Below are 14,363 nucleotides of genomic sequence, written 5' to 3'. Positions count from 1 at the left end.
GCATGGCACCAGTTCTAGTTATAGCATGGCACCAGTACTAGTTACAGCATGGCACCAGTTCTAGTTACAGCATGGCACCAGTACTAGTTATAGCATGGCAACAGTACTAGTTATAGCATGGCACCAGTACTAGTTATAGCATGGCACCAGTACTAGTTATAGCATGGCACCAGTACTAGTTACAGCATGGCACCAGTACTAGTTACAGCATGGCACCAGTACTAGTTATAGCATGGAACCAGTACTAGTTACAGCATGGCACCAGTACTAGTTATAGCATGGAACCAGTACTAGTTATAGCATGGAACCAGTACTAGTTACAGCATGGCACCAGTACTAGTTACCAAAATTTGTGGCAATCATTTGATACCGAGATCCCGCTGATATAATTACAATGTTATTCTGCTGTTTTACGTGCATTTCAGCCGCATGGATTTATTTACCTGCAGAAGTCCACTTGACATTAAATACTAGCACTAACATGTCCAGGCGCCAGCTACCAAAGACAATCTTTTCTCGTTATACAATGAACGCAGAAGCTGAATACACTTTGTTACATTCTGACCTTTCCCAATAAATATGCACAGTAACATGTTTATGAATATTTATTACTAAACACAGCAAGCCATGGTATGCAAATGTGGTATGCAAATGAGTGAGCCGAGCTCAATAACGAGAGAATCAGTGCTAATTATCAACAGCTCAGAGAGATCCACGAATAATGCCATTTCTGCCATGAAAACACTCCTCGCTCGCACAAGGTTTGCTGTAGTCCAGGAATCTGTCCCAGTGCAGGACTGTATGTATGTTCTAATACAGTTCCACTGTCTCATCACAGGACTGTATGGCCCTCATTCCGAGTTGATCGGTCGCAAGGCGAATTTAGCAGAGTTACACACGCTAAGCCGCCGCCTACTGGGAGTGAATCTTAGCTTCTTAAAATTGCGACCGATGTAATCGCAATATTGCGATTACAAACTACTGAGCAGTTTCTGAGTAACTTCAACCTTACTCTGCCTGTGCGATCAGTTCAGTGCTTGTCGTTCCTGGTTTGACGTCACAAACACACCCAGCGTTCGCCCAGACACTCCCCCGTTTCTCCAGCCACTCCTGCGTTTTTTCCGGAAACGGTAGCGTTTTCAACCACACGCCCATAAAACGCCGTGTTTCCGCCCAGTAACACCCATTTCCTGTCAATCACATTACGATCGCCGGAGCGATGAAAAAGCCGTGAGTAAAAATACTATCTTCATTGTTAAATTACTTGGCGCAGTCGCAGTGCGAATATTGCGCATGCGTACTAAGCGGATTTTCATTGCGATGCGATGAAAAATACCGAGCGAACGACTCGGAATGAGGGCCTGTATGTTCTAATACAGTTCCCCTGTCCCATCACAGGACTGTATGTTCTAATACAGTTCCACTGTCCCATCACAGGACTGTATGTTCTAATTCAGTTCCACTGTCCCAGCGCAGGACTATATGTTCTATTACAGTTACACTGTCCCAGCGCAGGACTGTATGTTCTATTACAGTTACACTGTCCCAGCGCAGGACTGTATGTTCTAATACAGTTCCACTGTCCCAGCGCAGGACTGTATGTTCTATTACAGTTCCTCTGTCCCATCGCAGGACTGTATGTTCTATTACAGTTCCACTGTCCCAGCGCAGGACTGTATGTTCTATTACAGTTACACTGTCCCAGCGCAGGACTGTATGTTCTAATTCAGTTCCACTGTCTCATCACAGGACTGTATGTTCTATTACAGTTCCACTGTCCCAGCGCAGGACTGTATGTTCTATTACAGTTCCACTGTCCCATCGCAGGACTGTATGTTCTATTACAGTTACACTGTCCCAGCGCAGGACTGTATGTTCTAATTCAGTTCCACTGTATCATCACAGGACTGTATGTTCTATTACAGTTCCACTGTCTCATCACAGGACTGTATGTTCTATCACAGTTCCACTGTATCATCACAGGACTGTATGTTCTATCACAGTTCCACTGTCCCAGCGCAGGACTGTATGTTCTATTACAGTTCCACTGTCCCAGCGCAGGACTGTATGTTCTATTACAGTTACACTGTCCCAGCGCAGGACTGTATGTTCTAATTCAGTTCCACTGTATCATCACAGGACTGTATGTTCTATTACCTCTTGACTGTCCCAGCGCAGGACTGTATGTTCTATTACAGTTCCCCTGTCCCATCACAGGACTGTATGTTCTATTACAATTCCACTGTCCCATCACAGGACTGTATGTTCTATTACAATTCCACTGTCCCATCGCAGGACTGTATGTTCTATTACAATTCCACTGTCCCATCACAGGACTGTATGTTCTATTACAATTCCACTGTCCCATCGCAGGACTGTATGTTCTATCACAGTTCCATTGTCCCAGCGCAGGACTGTATGTTCTAACACAGTTCCACTGTCCCATCACAGGACTGTATGTTCTATCACAGTTCCATTGTCCCAGCGCAGGACTGTATGTTCTAACACAGTTCCACTGTCCCATCACAGGACTGTATGTTCTATTACAGTTCCACTGTCTCATCACAGGACTGTATGTTCTATTACAGTTCCCCTGCCCCATCGCAGGACTGTATGTTCTATTACAGTTCCACTGTCCCAGCGCAGGACTGTATGTTCTATTACAGTTCCACTGTCCCAGCGCAGGACTGTATGTTCTATTACAGTTCCACTGTCCCAGCGCAGGACTGTATGTTCTATCACAGTTCCTCTGTCCCATCGCAGGACTGTATGTTCTATTACAGTTCCACTGTCCCAGCGCAGGACTGTATGTTCTATTACAGTTCCTCTGTCCCAGCGCAGGACTGTATGTTCTATTACAGTTCCTCTGTCCCATTGCAGGACTGTATGTTCTATTACAGTTCCCCTGTCCCATCGCAGGACTGTATGTTCTATTACAATTCCACTGTCCCATCACAGGACTGTATGTTCTATTACAATTCCACTGTCCCATCGCAGGACTGTATGTTCTATCACAGTTCCATTGTCCCAGCGCAGGACTGTATGTTCTAACACAGTTCCACTGTCCCATCACAGGACTGTATGTTCTATCACAGTTCCATTGTCCCAGCGCAGGACTGTATGTTCTAACACAGTTCCACTGTCCCATCACAGGACTGTATGTTCTATTACAGTTCCACTGTCTCATCACAGGACTGTATGTTCTATTACAGTTCTCCTGCCCCATCGCAGGACTGTATGTTCTATTACAGTTCCACTGTCCCAGCGCAGGACTGTATGTTCTATTACAGTTCCACTGTCCCAGCGCAGGACTGTATGTTCTATTACAGTTCCACTGTCCCAGCGCAGGACTGTATGTTCTATCACAGTTCCTCTGTCCCATCGCAGGACTGTATGTTCTATTACAGTTCCACTGTCCCAGCGCAGGACTGTATGTTCTATTACAGTTCCTCTGTCCCAGCGCAGGACTGTATGTTCTATTACAGTTCCTCTGTCCCATTGCAGGACTGTATGTTCTATTACAGTTCCCCTGTCCCATCACAGGACTGTATGTTCTATTACAGTTCCACTGTCCCAGCGCAGGACTGTATGCAGTGGCGGAACAAGCAAGCGGTGGGCCCAGGTGCGACAAACTGCTTTGGGGCCCCCCCCCCCATCCAAGTCCACCCCAGGGGCAGTGTGCGCAAAAATACATAGTGGCGTGGCTTCGTGGGGAAGGGGTGTGGCCACAAAATAATACCAACACAGTAGTCTCCATTATTCAAATTACGCCGCACAGTAGCACCACTACACCAGGTAGAGACCCTTTTACACCTTACAGCGAACAGATTCCTCTTTTTACACATTACAGCAGACAGCGTGCCCTTTTTACACATAACGGCAGACCGCGTGCCCTTGTTACACATTACGGCAGACAGCGTGCCCTTTTTACACATTACAGCAGACAGCGTGCCCTTGTTACACATAGCGGCAGACAGCGTGCCCTTTTTACACATTACGGCAGACAGCGTGCCCTTGTTACACATTACGGCAGACCGCGTGCCCTTGTTACACATTACGGCAGACAGCGTGCCCTTGTTACACATTACGGCAGACAGCGTGCCCTTGTTACACATTACGGCAGACAGCGTCCCCATTTTTACACATTACGGCAGACAGCGTGCCCTTGTTACACATTACGGCAGACAGCGTCCCCATTTTTACACATTACGGCAGGCAGATTCCCCATTTTTACACATAGCAGCAGGCAGATTCCCCATTTTTACACATAGCGTCAGGCAGTCCCCCTGTTTTACACATAGCGTCAGGCAGTCCCCCTTTTTTACACATTACGGCAGGCAGATTCCCCTTTTTACACATTGCGTCGGGCAGATTACCCCTTTTTACACATAGCGGCAGGCAGTCCCCCATTTTTACACATTGCGGCAGGCTGATTCCCCCTTTTTACACATTGCGGCAGGCAGTCCCCCCTTTTTACACATTGCGGCAGGCAGTTCCCCCTTTTTACACATTGCGGCAGGCAGTCCCCCCTTTTTACACATTGCTGCAGGCAGTCCCCCCTTTTTACACATTGCTGCAGGCAGTCCCCCCTTTTTACACATTGCGGCAGGTATGCCCCCCTTTTTACACATTGCGGCAGGTAGTCCCCCATTTTTACACAGTGCGGCAGGTAGTCCCCCATTTTTACACAGTGCGGCAGGTAGTCCCCCATTTTTACACAGTGCGGCAGGTAGTCCCCCATTTTTACACATTGCGGCAGGCAGGCACAAGAAAGAAGGAAAGAAGGAAAGAAAGAAGGAAAGAAGGAAAGAAGGAAAGAAGGAAAGAAGGAAAGAAAGAAAGAAAGAAAGAAAGAAAGAAAGAAAGAAAGAAAGAAAGAAAGAAAGAAAGAAAGAAAGAAAGAAAGAAAGAAGAATTATACTTACCCTCTCCGCTGGCTCAGGCTCCTCGGTGCAGCGTCAGAGACGATTGGCTGGAGAGAAGGAGGAGGAGGGAGGCTGAGAAGGGAGCCGCAGCAGCGCTGTGTTACTGGTGGAGGCGCTGCTGCTGCTGCCCCTCTGCTTCCCTATAGGCTGTTCTCGGATGACAGCCTATAGGGAAGCAGAGGGGCAGCAGCAGCAGCGCCTCCACCAGTAACAAAGCGCTGCTGCGGCTCCCTTCTCAGCCTCCCTCCTCCTCCTTCCCCCGTCTGTAGTACCGCTGCTCCTCTCCTCTCTTCGCCGGGCGGCTGTGCGCTGCGGGCAGCGGTTGCCCGCAGCGCACAGCGGCATGTAATGAGTCAGTTTGACTCATTACATGCTTGGGCCCCTGGACAGAGGCGGGCCCCAGTGCAGTGCACTGCCTGCACTGCCGGTAGTTCCGCCTCTGACTGTATGTTCTATTACAGTTCCACTGTCCCAGCGCAGGACTGTATGTTCTATTACAGTTCCACTGTCCCAGCGCAGGACTGTATGTTCTATTACAGTTCGACTGTCCCAGCGCAGGACTGTATGTTCTATTACAGTTCCACTGTCCCAGCGCAGGACTGTATGTTCTATTACAGTTCCCCTGTCCCATTGCAGGACTGTATGTTCTATTACAGTTCCCCTGTCCCATTGCAGGACTGTATGTTCTATTACAGTTCCACTGTCCCAGCGCAGGACTGTATGTTCTATTACAGTTCCACTGTCCCAGCGCAGGACTGTATGTTCTATTACAGTTCGACTGTCCCAGCGCAGGACTGTATGTTCTATTACAGTTCCACTGTCCCAGTGCAGGACTGTATGTTCTATTACAGTTCCACTGTCCCAGCGCAGGACTGTATGTTCTATTACAGTTCCCCTGTCCCAGCGCAGGACTGTATGTTCTATTACAGTTCCCCTGTCCCATTGCAGGACTGTATGTTCTATTACAGTTCCACTGTCCCAGCGCAGACCTGTATGTTCTATTACAGTTCCACTGTCCCAGCGCAGGACTGTATGTTCTATTACCTCTTGACTGTCCCATCACAGGACTGTATGTTCTATTACAATTCCACTGTCCCATCGCAGGACTGTATGTTCTATCACAGTTCCATTGTCCCAGCGCAGGACTGTATGTTCTAACACAGTTCCACTGTCCCAGCGCAGGACTGTATGTTCTATCACAGTTCCATTGTCCCAGCGCAGGACTGTATGTTCTAACACAGTTCCACTGTCCCAGCGCAGGACTGTATGTTCTATTACAGTTCCCCTGCCCCATCGCAGGACTGTATGTTCTATTACAGTTCCACTGTCCCAGCGCAGGACTGTATGTTCTATTACAGTTTTACTGTCCCAGCGCAGGACTGTATGTTCTATTACAGTTCCACTGTCCCAGCGCAGGACTGTATGTTCTATTACAGTTCCACTGTCCCAGCGCAGGACTGTATGTTCTATTACAGTTTTACTGTCCCAGCGCAGGACTGTATGTTCTATTACAGTTCCACTGTCCCAGCGCAGGACTGTATGTTCTATTACAGTTCCTCTGTCCCATCGCAGGACTGTATGTTCTATTACAGTTCCACTGTCCCAGCGCAGGACTGTATGTTCTATTACAGTTTTACTGTCCCAGCGCAGGACTGTATGTTCTATTACAGTTCCACTGTCCCAGCGCAGGACTGTATGTTCTATTACAGTTCCCCTGTCCCAGCGCAGGACTGTATGTTCTATTACAGTTCCCCTGTCCCAGCGCAGGACTGTATGTTCTACTACAGTTCCTCTGTCTCATCACAGGACTGTATGTTCTATTACAGTTTTACTGTCCCAGCGCAGGACTGTATGTTCTATCACAGTTCCACTGTCCCAGCGCAGGACTGTATGTTCTATTACAGTTCCACTGTCCCAGCGCAGGACTTTATGTTCTATTACAGTTCCACTGTCCCATCACAGGACTGTATGTTCTATTACAGTTCCCCTGCCCCATCGCAGGACTGTATGTTCTATTACAGTTCCCCTGCCCCATCACAGGACTGTATGTTCTATCACAGTTCCACTGTCCCATCGCAGGACTGTATGTTCTATTACAGTTCCCATGTCCCATCGCAGGACTGTATGTTCTATTACAGTTCCCCTGCCCCATCGCAGGACTTTATGTTCTATTACAGTTCCACTGTCCCATCACAGGACTGTATGTTCTATTACAGTTCCACTGTCCCAGCGCAGGACTGTATGTTCTATTACAGTTCCACTGTCCCATCACAGGACTGTATGTTCTATCACAGTTCCACTGTCCCATCGCAGGACTGTATGTTCTATTACAGTTCCCATGTCCCATCGCAGGACTGTATGTTCTATTACAGTTCCCCTGCCCCATCGCAGGACTGTATGTTCTAATACAGTTCCCCTGCCCCATCGCAGGACTGTATGTTCTACTGCAGTTCCCCTGTCCCATTGCAGGACTGTATGTTCTATTACAGTTCCCCTGTCCCATTGCAGGACTGTATGTTCTATTACAGTTCCCCTGCCCCATCGCAGGACTGTATGTTCTAATACAGTTCCCCTGCCCCATCGCAGGACTGTATGTTCTACTGCAGTTCCCCTGTCCCATTGCAGGACTGTATGTTCTATTACAGTTCCCCTGTCCCATCGCAGGACTGTATGTTCTATTACAGTTCCCCTGTCCCATTGCAGGACTGTATGTTCTATTACAGTTCCCCTGTCCCATCGCAGGACTGTATGTTCTATTACAGTTCCACTGTCCCATCGCAGGACTGTATGTTCTATTACAGTTCCCCTGTCCCAGCGCAGGACTGTATGTTCTATTACAGTTCCCCTGTCCCATTGCAGGACTGTATGTTCTATTACAGTTCCCCTGTCTCATCGCAGGACTGTATGTTCTATTACAGTTCCACTGTCCCAGCGCAGGACTGTATGTTCTACTGCAGTTCCCCTGTCCCATTGCAGGACTGTATGTTCTATTACAGTTCCCCTGTCCCAGCGCAGGACTGAATGTTCTATTCTATTACAGTTCCCCTGTCCCAGCGCAGGACTTTATGTTCTATTACAGTTCCATTTACCCAAACATTTTAAAGGACTAGGCAAATAAATATGAAATTAGGCAGGCCCCCTCTGTAAACCCTTTGAAATGCTGTTTTTATGTCTGTCACAGTACACACTACTCGCACCAATGCAAACAATGCAAGCAATTCGGGTCATATAAAACACTGCATAAAACCAGTGATATACTGGCAGCAATGTTCTATTTCTATTCTTTCTGATCAGGGCACCGAGAGCCCCCACTGGGATTTAAATACAGTACATCACTCTCCTCTTTGGTGGATGGAAAGGGGTATGTTTAATGAAACTAATTTGAGCACAAGCTACGCTAACCATGTGTTGCGGCACTTCTCTGTGTCAGGGATATCCTGGGAACATGGCGCTGTGCTGTGACATCACCACGCTCCCAACCCCTGACACAGAGGGAAATTAGATGCAGATGCAAACTCTTAGCACTAAGGGGGTCATTCTGAGATGATCGCAGCTGTGCTAAATTTAGCACAGCTACGATCATTCACACTGACATGCGGGGGGACGCCCAGCACAGGGCTATCCCGAGCCGTATGTCAGTGCCGCCCCACCCCCACCCCGCAGCGGAGCTACTCACCTCTCCCCGGCCCGCAGCGGCTGCGTGTGACGTCACGCAGCCGCTGTGGCCCGCCCCACGTTCGGTCCGGCCACGCCTGCGTTGGCTGGACCACAAAACGGCGGGCATCTCCGCCATTCCACCCCCCCCCCCCACCGCCCAGCGACCGCCTCTGCTGGCATTCGGCCGGCGCATGTGCAGTTCTGACCCGACTGCACCGATGCAAAAACTGCAGCGTACGATCGGGTCAGAATGACCCCCTAAGAACACTGATCGTAAAAAAAAATTTACGACCACTGTTCTTAGTGCTAAGAGTGTGCATCTGCAACTCTCTTCCTCCAGCACAGTATTAGAAGCCTCAGCATGATAGCACCTCTTGATGTCTTTAGTAATAGGATGTGCTGTGCAGTGCAGTGCAGTGCAGGGTCCCCCCCCCCCCAACACCTTTTTCCACATAGGGAAATGAGCCTGCATGCACAGGAAAGCAAATAAAGGGATAGCTGATAATAATATCAGTATTAGCTGCCACTATTAATAGTGGGTGGTCTTCTGTTTGCCGGCGGTCGGGCTCCCGGCGCTCAGTATACCGGCGCCGGGAGCCCGACAGCCGGCATACCGACACTTATTTTCCCTCGTGGGGGTCCACGACCCCCATAGAGGGAGAATAAAATAGTGTGGCGCGCGCAGCGCGCCACCGTGCCCGTAGCGTGGCGAGCGCAGCGAGCCCGCAAGGGGCTCATTTGCGCTCGCCAAGCTGTCGGTAAGCCGGCGGTCGGGCTCCCGGCGCCGGGATGCTGGTCGCCGGGAGCCCGACCGCCGGCCAGCCGTAGTGAACCCTTAATAGTGCATAGAAAGCATAGTGAAATGACTGATTCCAAGTAAGCAACAGTCACATTTCAGGACAGTAATGGCTGAGTGCATCTGTAGAGCACAGTAGTGATGTACAAGCCTACAGTCCTGATGTACTCCATATACTTGTAGATGTGGGTGGGAACGCTGGTGTAATAATACCAACACGATTCCTCACAAGGGTGCTCGGGAGATAGATAGGAGGAGGAGAAGGGGCGCAGATCCCCTGGGGTGGGCAGGGGCCGTCGCTCAGCAGCTGTGATGAGTTTATTTGCATTAAAATGTGAATTTAATTAGACTCTTCACACTTAAGTAACTCTTCTATGTCTGCAGATCTGAGGTATTCCATTCTCTCAGCTAATCCTTTTAGCCCTAAACCTCTTCCAGCTGCTGGTGAATCTGTGCAAACTCCAGCAACTTCAGTCTCCGCAGATGGAGAAGGTTGTACTGCACAGAGTGTAAAGTTCTTCCCCTTGGGAGCGCTTGGCACATACCGTAGAAATGTGGTTAATCCAGTGGCAGGCTGCCGTGGTCCGCGTGTTATATAGGACGTCGTAACACCTGGGATTACGAAAGACAAGAAGAACGGAACTCTCCAAGAAACAAAATCCATACAGGAAGAATGACCTCTAAGAAGAAGCCTGGAACGCTTTCTCCCCACTCCAGCACAGTAGGGGTGTCCCATCGAGATTTGCAGCGGTGTACTCCGAAGGTTAAATTAAGGGTTGATTATGAACAACCAATGGCATTGCTGCCTTCAGGACTGGGGCCTTCGTGCCCCTATGTGCATGGGTTTTCACAGGGTGGTTAAGATCCCTCCCCCACAGTCAAAAAATATACACCTACTGTAGGTTAATTGGCCTCTAATGAAATTGGCCATTGGCTGTTAAATTAGGTTGCAAGCTCCATTGGACCAGGGGCAGAAGACTGATATTTTTTTATTTTTAACAAAGGCAAGGAATCCATAGTTGTCTACCTTGCTATACCATCCTCTGATAGGCTGCAGCGTGGTAGGCTAATGGGGGCGTGTCCGGCGGTAATGTGGGCGGTCCAGGGGCGTGGCTGACAGGGAAAGTGAGCGGTCCGGGGGCGTAGCACCATAGTCGCATCATCGTAGTCCTGTCCCCGCTAGGCTGTGCCGAGAAAACAGGCACTGTACAGTGGGGGGTGGAGTTACGATGACGCGAACCGCGTCATCGTATCCCTCGGAGAGCCCACTTATTCTCTGCTGTGGGCGGCCGAGGGGGGAGTGCGGGGGCTGCCACAAAAGTGGGACACTTGCCCACCTTTCCCAGAGGCCGGGAGGGCCACCCACTTTTCGGGAGCCTCCCGGCCTTTCCGGGAGGGTAGGCAAGTATGAAGGAATCATGTAAACTAGATTTAAAAAAAAACAAAAAACACTATATCTGGGCTTACCAAATGTTATATAAACGTTTCAAATAATGATTTAAGAGTACTTAATTATGAAAAAAATTAAGAGGGTAATTCAGATCTGATCGCAGCAGGAAATTTGTTAGCAGTTGGGCAAAACCATGTGCACTGCAGGTGGGTCAGATGTAACATGTGCAGAGAGAGTTAGATTTGGGTGGGTTATATTGTTTCTGTGCAGGGTAAATACTGGCTGCTTTATTTCTACACTGAAATTTAGATTTCGGTTTGAACACACCCCACCCAAATCTAACTCTCTCTGCACATGTTACATCTGCCCCACCTGCAGTGCACATGGTTTTGCCCATTAGCTAACAGATTTGCTGCTGCGATCAGATCTAAATTAAGCCCTAAGACACATTTCTGTCACTAATACACGTGACACAGCACCAAATATCTATCACACGACCAGTGCGCCTGCTGTACATTCTGACAAAATCCAATCCTGGTCAGAAGTTACAGAGTCATTCAGAAAAGACAAAAGTGCAATTGGTGTAAGGGATATTTAGCTTTGCTATAAAACTATAAATAGATATAAAAGCTGCTGTTGATGCGCTGGGTTAAGAGTCTTTAAATGTTGCAAGTTTCAGGAAACCAATTTCTTTGAGTAACAAAGAGAGAAATGTGTAAGAAAGGTGACAATGTGTAACATCACACCGGAAGAGCCAGTACTTAAATCTCGGGAGACAGCCAAGCTATGTTCCACCTGTCAGGAGGACCAGGCCTGGCACCTCTTAAGCATGTCACAGTAAAAATTACCTGGAGGCACGCCGTGAATGTCACCTACGAGCAGTGTCACCTGGGCGACTACAAAGACAGATTCTCACTGCGGCATTTAATCGGTAAAAAAAGAAAGAGGGATCGGTATGCGATCCCGGCGGTCAAAAAGATATATACTATAGTATAAAATAAAGAATTAGAGCTCATTACTACAGCATCGTTTTAGAACATTAATTACACTACATCTAACCCAGTAATTTTTTTTTTTTTTTTAACCACTGTGTGTCTTCTGGTTTTATTTAGAGCTATATAATGTGCTCATAAGCATTACCAAACAATTTTATTTTTAGATGTAAAATGATATTTTAGTGGATGTATAAACGATACAAAAGCATCTTCGGAAGCTAGGAGTTGCCTAGTAGTGACCGGCAGAGTAATACCTACACCAGCATGCGAAGCACAAAGTAAGGAACGCTGGTCTACGGAGCCCAGAGAACAGACGGAAGCAGATTTGCATGGCTGGGACACTTGCGAGCGCTTGCGCACAGAGAGGCATGGTGGGCACTACTGTAAGCAATGCACAGTAAGGACCAGTTTGTGTAACTGGGAACAACTGCAGACCGGCACAGAGACACATATGCACTAAGGCCGGTTTCCTTTAAGTAGCGGTACGTTAATGCTGCTAATAGGATCGACGGGGGCTATCCTATTGGCCCTGATGCTGACATTTATCGGGGATTATGCTTCGTGGTGCCTCATGCTGGGATTTTACCTGCTTCTGCTGCTGTTCTCATATATTTATTTTAACTCCTGAGGTTGTAAGGAGCATTGGGGGTCATTCCGAGTTGATCGCTCGCTGCCGTTTTTTGCAGCATTGCGATCAGGCTAAAAATCGGCTGTTCTGCGCATGCGTATGGGCCGCAGGGTGCCCGCGCCAAGTAATTTCACACAAAACAAAGCAATTTTACACAGGGGCGAGCAACGCTTTTCAGTCGCTCTGCTGATCGGTGAGTGATTGACAGGAAGTGGGTGTTTCTGGGAGGTAACTGACCGTTTTCCAGGAGTGTGCTAAAAAAACGCAGGCGTGTCAGGCTAAAACGCAGGAGTGGCTGGGGAAACGGGGGAGTGGCTGGCCGAACGCAGGGCGTGTTTGTGACGTCAACGCAGGATCTAAACGGACTGAGGTGATCGCAGGGTAGGAGTATATCTGGAGCTACTCAGAAACTGCAGGAAAAGATTTACGAGCAATTCTGCTAATCTTTCGTTCGCACTTCTGCTAAGCTAAGATACACTCCCAGAGGGCAGCGGCCTAGCATTTGCACTACTGTTAAAAGCAGCTAGCGAGCGATCAACTCGGAATGAGGGCCGTTGTTCCTGCTTCTTTCTTTTTCTATTACCTAACCAAATGTTTACCTGTATTACTGTCTGACACTATCTTCTTTTTTTTTTTTTTAAAGGTGTAATTTTTTTATTGCAAAGCTTCATACAGAACCATACAAAATATAAATGGTGATGTCCAACGACAATGTAAAACATGGAACATGTACGTTGTGGAATGCAATGCAATTTTGACATATAGATAAAAAATAAAAAAATAATAACCAAGAGAAAAAGTAAAAGAAAATATGAATGAGAAACAGAATGAGAGAAAAGGAGAGAAGAGCAAAAAAGTGAAGTAAAGGAGAGAGAGGAAAGAAGGGTAGAAAAGGAAGGAGGGACCACCGAGCACAAAGAGTCAATCATGGTAAAAGGACCAGATCTATTGGATGAGAAACACAACCTGACACTATCTTTTTTTTGTATCGTGTTATAATTTGCCCAGGATAGTTTTTGTGAGTTAATAAAAATTGCACTACTTATCACCTGCACATACTGTAGAGATGGTGAAAGCTAATTGTCGACCAATAATATAAAACAGTATATAACAATTTAGCATGGCAATAAATAGAAAATGTATGCATTTTTTTTTACATAGGAAGCACCTTTCTATGTGAATTAAGGCAGTCATCTTTTTATTTTAGGGACTGTTTTCCTCTCTGCAGACCCAGTGCCTTGAGGTGCGGCGGCTGTCACAGTGGGTGACAGTTACAACTACCTGTCACTGACATGCCGCCTCTGTACAGCTTTGTATGTTTACATCGCATGGCAGATGAAGAGGAAAGCTCAGGTGCCAACATCTGTATGAGTAGTAGAGGTGGCTGGAAGTGAGCCCTATTATTTCACTATGTACTGTCTATTACGCTTTTGTGGAGTAACACTTGTTGTTAGAGGTGTTAGGTCTAGTGTTAGAGGTGGGATGAAGCCCTGCTTACAGTCCTGTATTGGAGAGTGGATATTGTATATCAGACAAATTGGTGTTAGAAGTGGGAAGAGGATCTGCTTACAGTCCTGTATTGGAGAGTGGATATTGTATATCAGACAGGACTGGGGTTAGAGGTGGGATAATGCCCTGCTTACAGTCCTGTACTGGAGAGTGGATATTATATATCAGACAGATTGGTGTTAGAGGTGGGAAGAGGATCTGCTTATAGACCTCTATTGGAGAGTGGATATTGAATATCAGACAGGACTGGTGTTAGAGGTGGGATGAGACCCTGCTTAGTGAATATAGTGAATATTAGATTGCAGATATAACTGTTGGGGTGGTCTTCGGGTTGCCGGCGGCCGGGGCTCCCGGCGACCACCATACCGGCGCCGGAATCCCAACCACCGGCATACCAACATCTTTTCTCCCTCTTGGGGGTCCACGACCCCCCTGGAGGGAGAATAGATAGCGCGCCACCGTG

General features: G+C 47.7%; 1 protein-coding gene and 1 long non-coding RNA gene across 10 annotated transcripts in view; one reads left to right on the top strand and one right to left on the bottom strand.

Annotated features, from left to right (window-relative positions):
• LOC134966769 (uncharacterized) overlaps positions 1 to 13,119 on the top strand; it is a 61,955-nt gene extending 48,836 nt beyond the window's left edge. The window contains exon 3 of the long non-coding RNA XR_010188706.1: positions 13,035 to 13,119. This is a non-coding gene — a long non-coding RNA (uncharacterized LOC134966769). The remainder of the gene's footprint in view (positions 1 to 13,034) is intronic.
• The window catches only part of PKNOX2 (PBX/knotted 1 homeobox 2), a 581,048-nt gene that overhangs the window by 192,538 nt on the left and 374,147 nt on the right, over positions 1 to 14,363 (bottom strand). The gene's annotated exons all lie outside the window — the stretch shown is intronic.

Source organism: Pseudophryne corroboree, chromosome 10 (genome assembly GCF_028390025.1).
Source record: "Pseudophryne corroboree isolate aPseCor3 chromosome 10, aPseCor3.hap2, whole genome shotgun sequence".
NCBI classification, from domain to species: Eukaryota; Metazoa; Chordata; class Amphibia; order Anura; family Myobatrachidae; genus Pseudophryne; species Pseudophryne corroboree.
This window is presented reverse-complemented; position numbering and strand designations above follow the sequence as displayed.